The sequence below is a fragment of the Indicator indicator genome, chromosome 26, assembly GCF_027791375.1.
Source record: "Indicator indicator isolate 239-I01 chromosome 26, UM_Iind_1.1, whole genome shotgun sequence".
In the NCBI taxonomy this organism is placed as follows: domain Eukaryota; kingdom Metazoa; phylum Chordata; class Aves; order Piciformes; family Indicatoridae; genus Indicator; species Indicator indicator.
Genome location: NC_072035.1, coordinates 10,001 through 22,561, shown reverse-complemented (window position 1 = coordinate 22,561; position 12,561 = coordinate 10,001).

The window sequence follows — 12,561 nt, the reverse complement described above, 5'->3', positions numbered from 1 at the left end:
CAAGGTCAGATCAGGTATCTCAAGGTTTTATTCAGCCTGGCCATGAAAACTGAGGATAAAGACTGCGCAACTTCTCTGGTTCCTCACAGTATCTGGGGTCTTCTATGGAGTTGTGGTGTCTCATGTTTTGGGGTTTCATGGTATATGGGGAGGTCTCAGCTTAACTGCTTTGCCTGGCAATGAGTTGCAGGTTTGTATTGGGCCTCATCCACAAACCCTGACACAGAGTAGGATGTTTTGGTACTAGAATGTGGAGCTGTTGGAAAGCAAGGTCCTCATTGCAAGTGATTCAGAAAGGAATTTCCTTTGGCACATGGGGGCAGAAATATCACTGTGGCAAGCTGCTGCAAAGCACCAGCCTCGGGGACTGACCTCTAACCACCTTTCCCTTCTCACTTAGAGCTTGCATGGAGGAAATTAACTTCTCTCTAGGCTTAGTGTCTGCTGCTCTGTGACTCTTGGCCCCATTTGATCTTCCAAGTTTCTCAAGGTTTCAACTACACCCTGTAGTTATTCCTTTCATCTGTCAGATTGAATCATTGTACTTTCAGAGTTCTAAGGGAGGAAGTGTGGCAGTGCCTCAGTGCATGGAGAGTCACTGTACTATTTGGTTACCTCAGGGCCATGTTTAAACTAGTCCAGCAGAAGTCAGTCTTGCCTGGCTTCCCCAAGTCACATTCCTGCTGTAATAAACCTGTTAGAATTGCTTTCTGAGTTTTTGATTTAAAACCATAAAAATAGATAACTGAAAGTAAATGCTGTTGAGCACAGCATCTTAATGAGATGGCATTTAATGATTTTTCAGATGTTTGAGGAGATAATACACAGCTGGACTCTGGTGCTTACAGAAGATGAAAGACACGGAGATGGGCAAAGAGTACATTGTAGCGAGTCCTGGGTGGAGAAGTGTGAGGGGGAGAGCCGGCTGGGCGTGGTGTGAAGAGCAGGAGGGTCATGCTTTCAGCGTGCCAGACACAAGGTCTGTTTCGTTTCCCATTGTCTCTTGTGCAGTCTATAGTTGTTAAATTATGGGGCAGCCTTTTGGCTGTGCTGGCTCTCTAGAGCTTCACTGTGTTGAAGGCCGATAGGGAATTCTCCCTTCTGCGTGGCAGAGGACCTTCCAAGCGGTACTGTAACTTAGTCACAAGTCTGAGCACCTATTAAGCATTTTCACTCGTAAATGTGACTTTTTATTAACGCTTGAAAGAAATCCTTTCTTCTAGCATTCAGGCCTTGCTGTGACTCTAGAACGTGTTTCAAGCTTTTGAGATGGAGAGAATCATTACAGCTGAGTAAGAGCAGTGAAGAGCTCAGCACAAGCTGTGTGTCAGTGTTGGCAACTGAATAAAATCTTAATTCTGGCGTGTTGTTCTCAAGGGTGAATTTTCCTAAAGCAGATGTTTAGCTTGCTGCAGTAGCAAGACTTTGACGTTTCCCTCAGGTGAAAGGAATCTGTATGAAATGTGGTGTGTTGTGTACCTCTGTATTTACCTTAGTGAGATGCTGTCATCATTCTAGCTTCATTTGAGAGCTGGGTCTTGAAACAGCCACTAACTGAGAGCTTTCATGTCAGTGTTCTGAGTTTCTGATCTCTAGAGGCTGTGCTCACTGTGTGTGCCAAGTGCCGTAGGGCAAAAACTGCTTGGATAAATAGAACGCACACACTGCCCCACTGTTGCAGGACTTGGCCTGAAATTAACAACCTGTACCAGTTAAAAAAAAAATCAGACAGTATCTTCTGTGACTGCTAGCACTGAAGTATTTTCTCGTATGTCCTATTCTTCACCTTGCCAAAATACTACTGTAGAACTTGCTGAAGCCAAAGAAAATTGAGACTACAGGTGTCTGACTTTTGCCATGACAGGTACTTACCGGTGCGTTGCTGCATGTTCTGTATGGATTGCCTATGGAAGCTGTGCTGGTTTGAGGCCAGCCAGAACATCTCTTGCCCCGAAAGGGACAAAAGAATGACACATGCAAACAGATTGGAGAGTGATGGAAAAGTTTAAATGGAAAAGCAAATTGGTGAAGCTACAGAAAACTACAAACTACAAAGCATAGTGGAAAAGAACATCCTAAGGCATACAGAACCCCCTCACAGAATTCCCAAAAGCTTCCCAATCCTCCCTTCCTCCCACCTGAGGGTCTACCCAATCCCTCAGGGCTCTTCCTTCCCCCTCCTCCCACTGCTAGGCAAGTCTCAGGCTGGCCAGGTCTGAGACTGCCCCCCCCCCTCCATTCTCCTCCTGGCATTAGGCCTAGTCAGGCCTAAGAGGCCTGAGATACCCCCCCCCGGCATTACCTGATAAGAGAGGACACCTCCCATGGGAGCAGAGAGGGAAGAAAGAGGAAGAGGATGACTCTGCAGATGGCTTTATAGGGCGCAGGATTTATGGGTAGAAATACACCGTTTCCTGTGTCCACCCCTAGTGGGCGGGTACCTGGGACACCAGAGGTGTATCTCATGCAGCAGTGGCAAGGGGCACCCAGCCCAAACTGCCACAGAAGCCCTGCTGTGAGTGGTTGGAAATAGGGGACCTCGCCCTGTGGGTGTGGAAGGGTTGTGAAGAGATTTAAACAAGGCTGATTGTGCTGTGTCCTTCAGGTAAGGCTCACCTTGCTTCACTGGAGGGTAAAGGATTTTGCCAGGGGTTCGTTGTGGGCTGACAATGCAGCAGTTAAATTTGTATTGAAGGTTGAAATGGAATATTTAATTGCAGAATAAGAATTCCAGCCTGGGGATTGGACTGCATTTGAGTTGCCTTTCTCCGATGGAAAGGCCTTTAGCTTCCCTACAGCTTCCCAACTGATGTTGCTCCTGAGGGCCCCTGAAAGGATGGATTTGCAGTTCGGCAGCTCCTCTCTGTAAACTTTCTCCCTGCCCTGTGCCACACCACAGCTGTATCTGCTCCTGAACTTTGGGGTACCCAATCCCACAGCTACCTGGAACGTTCAGGGAGGCATATAAAATAGCTCTGGGCCTATTAAAAGGGCTTTTGGTGACATCTGAAGGGGTCTGGGGGCACCTAAAGCTGTGTGTGTGGAATGTAAAGTGGGTGTGGGGGTATCTAAAGGAGTTCTGCAAGCACCTAGAAGGGGACTGGGCCCCCCTAAAAGGATCTGGGGCAGGTGTTAGGGGGTTCTGAGGGTGCTTAAAATGGACCTGGGTGTATCAAATGGGGTTTGGGGCAGATCAAAAGGGGTTTGGGAGCATCTAAATTGGTGTGGGGACCTCTGGATTTTCCCTTGTGGGCTCCTGGGAATCTGTGGAGGAGTGCTGAAGGAGTTGGGGTCTCTGAGGGTTCCCTGTTGTGTCTGGTGGTGACTTGGTGCTGTGGTTTTGGTGGCTACAGCAGGTGTCCACAAATTGGTGCCTTGCTTTATGTTCCACAGCTCTTGGCCAACCAGGAACCACAGCAGTTGGAAACAGGAGACCTCGCCGCACTGGTGTGGAAGGGTTGTGAAGAGATTTAAACAAGGCTGATTTTGCTGCGTTCTGCTGGACATGGAGGTACTGTGGCCTTCAGGTAAGGCTCACCTTGCTTCACTGGAGGGTAAAGAATTTTGCCAGGGGTTTTTTGTGGGCTGACAGTGCTGCAGTAAAATTTGTATTGAGGGTTAAAAAGGAATAATTAATTACAGAGTAAGAATTCCAAGTGGGGAGTTGGATTGCAGAAGAGCAGCTATTTGAGTTGCCTTTCTCTGATGGAAAGGCCTTTAGCCCTTTGGCCCTGCCCTGTGCCACACCACAGTTGTATCTGCTCCTGAACTTTGGAGTACACATTCCCACAGCTAACCTGGAATGTGCCTGCTTAAAACAAGAACTGCTCTAAAATAACCTATTTGTCACTAGTGCCAGTTTTGTGTGTGGTGTAGAAATATTCTTACTTATTTATTTGTTTTCCTCTTCAAGCCTGTGCCCTGAATATAGGGAACCAGAGGAGCAATCTGTTCTGCAAAGCAGCCAGAACATGTGTGGCCCTGTATTTGAAGCCCTGCCCCAGTGATGGGCTGATAGAACAGGTCCAGCCCATGCAGCAGACAGGACTCAGGCTCTCCATTGTGTCTGGCACAGCAATTTTCCCTGGAGAGTGTTCATCTACTGTCATTTTATTCCCTGGTTCAGCAGAGAGCAGCACAGAAGCCGTGGCCACAGAGCCCAGGCCTGGGCGTCTGGCAGGCTGCTGAGCAGCCCTGGGCGCTTGTGAGCTGTTGTCCAGTCCGGGGGAAGGAAATGCTCTTGCTTTCCCTGGTAAAGCTTCGTTCTCTTTCTCACTCACATGAGGGGTCGATGAATCAGTTGATGAATGGAGATGGATCTGAGGCACATTTTAGAGCACCTTGTGTAAGTATCTTGAGTACAGCTGAGTAGTTGGTGCTCGTTCCTGCTGAGAAAGAAGCACTGGGCGTGTTGTGTTGCATCTTCCAACCAACTGTACTCTAAAATCTTTCTGGGAATATGTGTGTTGGCTTTGTAGAGTGCACCTGTGGGGGGAGGTGTTTGGGCACTGGGGAGTCTCATGTTCCTAGACAGAGAAAAGTCAGCTGCCTTTCTGCTCTTTCAAAGTATAGAAAGTAGCTTTCAGGGTAAACTGTAGGGCACTGGAGCACCACAGTAAGCGGCAGTGCTTCAGGTGGATCCAAGGGTGCATGAGTGTGAAATGCAAAGACAGCAGCATGGAACCTGCCTGCAATGTGTGACCGATGCCTCGGGGTGAGTGTCACTGGCAAGGGCTCCAGCCAAAGCAGGGTGTGAGAGACGTGGTGCCAACCTCTGGCCTGTTGTCCACCGTGGGGCAGCCACCGGCCTGCAGCACAGGGGCTGGGGTAGGTGCAGCCTCCTTCCCCCCTTTATTTCTCTGGCAGAGCTCCCGTTTTGGAATAGTGGGGACGTGTACAGGCCGAACGATTAAAGGAATGAGCTGCCGGCTGGGCAGTTTCCTTTCTTTTGTGCCTTTTTTGGGGGTAAATCCAAAGGAGTGGGGGGATTCTGGGTGGAATGCTTATGTCAGATGGTGCAGGGGCATGATGCAGCAGAGGAGCAGGTGAGTGAGGGATGGCAGCACCCTCCCCTGCCCCCCCCCCAAAATGCTGAATGCTGAAAATTCTCAGAGGGGATCACAAACTATTTAAAAATGTAAGTATGAGTGTGAGGTGACGCAGAGAACCTCTCGTTTTGATCTAGATATTGAAGAATGGTATTGGTTTATATGTGCAAAAGATTTTGAAATAACCCCCTTTTATCTCCTCTATTCTCCCAAGGCTTTTAGAATTAAAGAAAAGACAACGACGTAGGGGCTTGATATATGACTAGAACTTGTGTATACACGACTTAAAAAGAGTGTCTTTTCCTTTGTGCGTGTGTTGTGTTTTTTTAATTGAAATACAAAAAAGTCTGAACAGGACCAGGGGGAGCTGCTCCCCACGCTCAGGGAAGTGCTCAGTGCTGTCCCCGCGTGTGTAGTTGTCGGTACTGCAGCCATGCAGCGGCGCGTGCCGCCCTGTCGGTGCTCAGTGCTGCCGCCGCGTGAGTAATTGTCGGCAGTGCAGCTGTGCAGCGGCGTGTGCCACTCCGTCAGTCCTCCGTGCTGTTGCCTCGATTGTCAGTGCGCTGAAGGCTTGAAATGCCCTTAAACTTCTTAGGGGAGAAGGAGTAAGACGCGATCGTTGGTATGGATTCAGCGCATGCGTTGTAGCACGGATCTGGCAGTGCGCGTGCGCTACAGGCTCCGAGCCCCTCAGCCACGTCTGCCCTGGAATCTGAAGGCGAGCTGGGGGCATCTAAAGCAGTTTAGAGGGTGACAAAGCGGGGCTGGGGACATGTATACGAATCTCGGAGCACCAAGATGCCGTGGCCCCTCAGCGATACGCCACCGCGCTCCGGGAGATGGCACCGCCCCTCCCCAAGATGGCGTCGGCCCTCCTCACGTCGGCTCCGCCCCTAGCACGACGGCTCCGTTCTCTCTCGGACGGCTCCGCCCTTAGCAGAATGGCGTGCCGCCTCGTCCTGGCCACCGGTCGCCCTGTGGCGTCTGTGCTCTTTGTTGTGCATAAGGTGAGAGGCAGCGTCTGCTGCTTTCTGGGCTTGTTGTGCGGTAGCTCCAGGATTGCCCCTGGCTCTGCTTGTGGGTGGGTGAGCTATCGGCAAGTTCCCGGAGCCGGCACCGTCTGGATGCGCGGTAGGGAGGGCGGCGAGAAGCGGCAGCGGGAGGCAAGCGGGGGCCGGCGAGGCAGCGGCACGGCTCGGCCCTGAATGGGATCGTGGAGGGGCAAAAAGGGAGCCGATTCGTACTGGTCTGGGAACGGTGGTAATGGATTTGGCGGGCTCTGGACGGTGCTGCAGAGGACTGCGGGAGTTAATGTGGGTTTGAATGTGTGCAGAAAAGCCTGCTAATATTTAAGAAGGGGTCCTGGGAGGGGCTGCAGCTTTGTGGGAGGGCTTAGGGACGTCCGAATGGGACGCTGGAGGGACACAAAGGGAGCTGATTCGTAGTGGTTTGGGAGCGGGGGTAATGGATTTGGCAGGCTCTGGACGGTGCTGCAGAGGACTGGGGGAGTTAATCTGGGTTTGAGTGTGTGCAGAAAAGCCTGCTAATATTTAAGAAGGGGTGCTGGGAGGAGCTGCAGCTTTGTGGGAGGGTGGGGATGCGTCCAAATGGGATGGGAGAGGCACAAAAAGGGAGCCGATTCGTACTGGTCTGGGAGGGGGGGTAATGGATTTGGCGGGCTCGGGACGATGCTGCAGAGGACTGGGGGCACTGTCTGTGGCCAAGCTTCTCCACGCACTGTCTCCACACACAGCGTGTGCTCAACGGTAGCCCATGGCTGCTGTTCCCTTTCCCTGCAACTACCGGGCTGGTGATTGGCTGCCTGATCTACCCTGATGGCTGGGACTCGACAGAGGTTCGGCGCCTTTGTGGGGACAAGACGGACAAGTACACGCTGGGTGCCTGCAGCGTGCGCTGAGCCTACATCCTCTGCATCATCGGCATCCTTGACGCCCTCATCCTCTCCTTCCTGGCCTTTGTGTTGGGGAACAGGCAGGACAATCTCCTGCCATCTGACTTTAAAGTGGAAAATAAAGGTAAAGGAGCTGGGGCTGAGCTCTGAGGCCCATCCTGCTGCAGAGTGTTTCAACCCCACAGCTGATTCTGGTGAGGATGCATCTCAAATGTTGGGCTCAGTTTTGGGCCCCTCAGTCCAAGAAGGACATCGAGGGGCTGCAGCAGGTCTGGAGAAGGGCAATGAAGCTCGTGAAGGGTCTGGAAAACAGGGCTGGTGAGGAGCAGCTGAGGGACTTGGGATTGTTCATCCTCGAGAAAAGGAGGCTGAGGGGAGACCTTCTGTCTCTCTGCAACTCTCCGAAAGGAGGTTGGAGCCAGGTGGGGGTTGGTCTTTTCTCCTAAGGAACAAACAACATGACAAGAGGAAACACTCAAGTTGTGTCAGCAGAGGTTTAGGTTGGACATGAGGAACAATTTCTTCTCCAAAAGGGAATTGCCCAGGGCAGTGGTGGAGTTTCCATTCCTGGAAAGGTTTCAAAGCCTTGTAGATGTGGTACTGAGGGATATGGTTTAGTTGTAACCTGGCAGTGCTGGGTTAAGAGTTGGACCTGATGATCTTAAAGGTCTCTTCCAACTAAAACCATTCCATGATTGTCTTTATTTAGGAGGATAGTGACATCTTTCAGTGGGAGAAGCAGGAGAGGGGTTGTCATTATTCTGCTTCATAAGGACATAGAGATCTCCACAGAAGGTCAGAAGCAGGCAGAATATTGATGGTTCCTAAGCAGGAGCTCAGACTGAGCCAGGCTATGTTTTACAGCCTTTTACATGGGCTTCCTCCCTATGCTGTTAAGGTATTGGAATTTTTTTTACCCCCTTTTGAAAACAAACCTGGAAGCTCACCTGCACCTATGCTTTATATCACACCTCATTAACATTGTAATTTTCTTTCTGTTTTGCAGAAGAGGGCCATGACTGACAGAGCTGCTTACCGCACAAATGACCCTGGCAGTGTTTTTCAACATTTCTTCCCAGTACACATAAAACTGAGGTGCATTTTAATTACTGAAGGACTGACAGTGCTACAGAGTTCTGTGCTATGGTGACATTGGTTTTATTTGGGATGAAATGGGAAACAATCTTTGGTTTGCCTCTTGAAAGCTGCAAACCATAAATACTTGCTGAGTGACAAAAGAAGTTGTTCTATCACCCTTTTTCTTTAAACTGACTTTTCTGGGAGCTTGAAACATACCAAATTCTGTGGATTTTCTGCAATGGTTTATTATCACTCATGAGGCTGCTTTTGCCTCACAGCTGTCGTGGAGCTTACATGATGGGAAAAACCCAGACTGGACACAGGAGGTTTATTTTGAGTCCATCAGCAAACCTGGGGCAAAGGGGAGGGTTGGCAATTTGCTGCTTCTTGGGGTTTGTATGCCTTCTTTCAAGGAAAATACTTCTAAATAAAAAAACCCAAACAAACAGAAAACAGTAGTGTTTTGGATCCTGTCATTGTACCAGACATTGCAGAGCAGGTAAGAGCTGGACTAGAGAGTGGTCATTTGGGATCCTTCCATCTCCCTCCATCTCCCACAATCTCCCAGACAGAATTCACAGGGTATGGTGTCACCTGCAGGCACTGCCCAGGAACCTAAGGATGCAGTCATGTGTTGGTTCAAATGCCTACAATGGTGACAGCGCTAACTAACAGCACCCACATCATAACCTAATGTCTGCTGGCTGTATGGTGACCCAGCACCTTCTCTTGTTCACAGGTCCTCTGAATGCTAGAAAATTGCACCTTGGATCACAGACTCCCCAGTTCCAATCAAGAGTGTCCACGAGGACTGTTAATTGTCATTGTTTGTGTATTGTTTATGCTTGATCCTTACGCTTAGCTCTAAACCAGAATTTTAATTAAGACACAGGTACTAAAAACTGTAATTTGGGACTGCTGGGATCATCATTTGTGTGCCTGCTGACCCCTCAAGTGCTGTGGACCAGGTGTAAATGAGAATGCTGGGTTGAAAATGTTGGAGACTTTTCCTTAAATGCAGCTTGTTTTGCCCTGCAGGGTGTAATGCTTTATGAAGGGCAAGTTCGTGGCACAGCTGGAGCACACCCGTAACCTTGCACTGCTGCATGTAAGTGGATGTTTGCCATTTGATGGGGTCAACAGAAGGATACAAACACCAATAGAAGGGATGATCCTGCTCCACTTGTTCTTCCTGGAAATCCTACATATTTCTGCATGAAATTTCCATTGTTCCTGACTGTAGGCAGCCCTGTTGAAATGACTGTAATTGAAAATAACACAAAAGGAAACGGTGAAGAATTACATGGAAGTGGTTGTTGTCAGTCAGAAGCACTTGAGCAGCTGTCACTGACTCTGAGATGTGCACAAGCCTCCTGGAACCCTTGTTAGATGCCTTGAGACTGATTTTCCTTATCAATACCCAAGATGAAGAGTAACTGCAGCAAAAAAATGAGCTGAACCTACTCCTTTAGTTGGTGAATTCCATGATTTAGTCGTTCACTCTCAGCAGAATGGAAACCCAGCATTGGAGGAATTTATTCAGAAGGTAACTGTCAATTGACGTAACTTTGAAGCTGTCAGGTCCCCACAGTGTCTCGGTTGGTCTGTGGCGCTGCTAGGGTCTCGGCGTCCCTAGTGCCGCTGACTCTCATGCTCACTGCCACCGCCTTGTGGGCACGGCCAGGTACAGCTTGCTGCCCCCTGTGGCTAAGGGGTCTTAGTGGCCTCTCAAGGGGCTTTGGAGGCAGGTAAAGGGGCTTGGGGGTGTCTAAAGGGCTTTTGTGGGCATCTAAAGTGGTCTGGGGGCTTCTGGAGGATCCCTTGGGGACTCCCGAGGGGGGTCTCTGGAGGGTCCCGAACGAGGTGGTTGTAGGGTGTCAGGTTTAGGGGATCTCTGTGGGGTTCCAGGTTTTGGGGTTCCGCAGGATTTGGGGAAGACTCACTCTGGTTTTCGGTGTCTCTGAAGCCACGTCTCCTCCAGTATCTAAAGGCGAGCTAGGGGCATCTAAAGGAGTTTAGAAGGTGACAAAGGGTGTCTGAGGGCATCTAAACGGGTCTGGGGTAACCAAGATGGCGCTGCCCTCACCAAGATGGCACTGGTCGCACAAAGCGGATGTCGCCCTCACCAAGATGGTGCTGGCTGCACCAAGAAGGCGCAGACCTCACCAGGATGGTGCTGACCGCACCAAGATAGCGCCGGCCTCACCAAGATGGCGCTGACCGCACCAAGATGGCGCTGGCCTCACCAAAATGGCGCCGACCGCACCAAAATGGCGCCGGCTGCTTTAAAATGGTGCCACTTGCGTCGCCCTAGCCACCAGGTTTCCTGACAGCTCTGCTCTGCGTCAGGCCTGTGCCAACCTCTGCTGTTCTCTGGGATTCTTCTGTGCCAGCTCCCAGTCCCGGGACCCTGTGGAGCCACCGCTGGCCTCACCAAAATGGCGCAGGCCTCTCCAAGATGGCGCTGACTGCACCAAGATAGCGCCGTCCTCACCAAGATGGCACCGGCCCCACCAAAATGGCACCGGCCGCACAAAGATGGCACCGGCCCTCACCAAAATGATGCCGGCCGCTTTAAAATGGCGCCAGTTGCGCTGCCCTAGCCACCAGGTTTCCTGGCTCCTCTGCTCTGCGTCAGGTCTGTGCCAGCCTCTGCTGTTCTCTGGGATTCTTCTGTGCCAGCTCCCGGTCCTGGGACCGTGTGGAGCCGCCGGCGGCGGCGGGGGGCGGCGGCGGGCAAGCACTGTGGTGGGGGGCAGCGATGGCAGGCAAGTGGCGGCGGCAGGGAGGATCGGGGTAGGGTGTCCGTCTGCAGCAGTCTGGAGGGGTCTGCTCCTAGTAACACTGTTTTCCTAGTTTCTCCTGGTGCTCTCAGTATGGGTCCAGTGTTTTGCCAGTTGTGCTGGTAATTCCAAATTCCATTCCTAGTGCTCCCAGTGCCCTCCCAGCTCCTCACAGTGCTCCCAGTATGGGTCCAGTGTTTCCAACCCATTCCAGTGCTCCCGGAAACCCCAAATTCCCTCCGCAGTGCTCCCAGTGCCCTCATAGATCTCCTAGTGCTTCCAGTAACCTCCTAATCTCCTTCCCAGTGCTCCCATTGCTCCTAGTAGCGACCCCAGTGTCCCAGTATTCCAAACTCTCTTCCCGGTGCTCCCAGTAACACCAAGTGCTGCCCAGTGTCTCCCCCTGCTCCCAGTAATACCCAGTGTGTACCCAGTGTCCTCCTAGTGCTCACAGTGTGACCAAAATGCCCCTCCCTCCCCCCCCCCCCATCTCTCCTAGGTCTCCCAGTAATTCTAAAATCCTTTTCCAGGGCTCCCAGTAACACCCAGTGGCCTCCCAGTTGGTCCTAGTGCTCCCATTAAAGCCTAGACCCCCTTTCCAGTGCCCTCCCAGACCCACCAGTGCTCCCAGTAATACCCAATATCCTCTCAATCTCTTCCAGTGCTCCCAGAAACACCCAATCCCTTCCAGTGTGACCCTAATGCTCCCCCAGTCTCTTCCAGTACTCCCAGTAACACCCAATGCCTCCCAGTGCTCACAGTGTGACCCCAATGCCTACCAGTCTCTCCCAGTGCTACAAGTAATTCCAAAATCCCTTTCCAGGGCTCCCAGTAACACCCATTGACCTCCCAGTTCCTCCCAGTGCTCCCATTAAAGCCCAAATCCCCTTTCCAGTGCCCTCCCAGACCCATCAGTGCTCCCAGTAACATCCAATGCCTCCCAGTGCTCACAGTGTGACCTTAATGGCCACCAGTCTTTTCTAGTAACACTATGTGCCCTCACAGTCCCTCCTAGTGTTCCCAATATGGTCCCAGTGTCCTCCCAGTGCTCTTAGTATCTCAAATATTGCTCCGACTAAGACCCTAGTGTCCTCCCTGTGCCTCCTAGTGCTCTCAGTAATACCCAGTGACCCCCTGTCCCAGTGCTCCCAGTATGGCTCTAGTGTCCTCCCAGTCCCTCACATTGCTCCCAGTGCCCTCCCAGAAACACAGTGATCTCAGTAATTGCAAAATCCCACTCAAGTGCTCCCAGTAATATCTAGTGACACTTGGGCCCTCCCAGTGCTCCCAGTAAGTCCAGATCTTCCCTCCAGTGCCCCATAAGTGCCTCCTATCCCCAAGTCTCCTAGTGCTCCCAGTAGCCCCCCAAATCTCTTTCCCAGTGCTCCCATTGTTCCTATTGCAGCCCCAGTATCCTTGCAGTATTCCAAATGCTCTTCTTGGTCTGTTGTCAACTTAGGTGGGTCTGAGGGTATCAAAGAGGAACTTGGGGGCATCTGGAGGGTCTCTTGGGGAATTTTTATTTGGACTTTTAGGGTTAGGGTGAGTTGAATTTTTGCAGCTCTTGCTGTTGGATTTTTGCAGCTCTTTTCTTCCCCCTGAAAGGAGAGTGGCTCTGCCAAACTGGGCTTTCCTTGGCTCCTTTCGGACCCCCAGCACTTTTGCTCTGTCTGCACCAGGTTAGTGCCATCCTCTGCTGCTCTCTGGGGTTCCTCTGTCCCAGCTTCAGGGCTCTGCC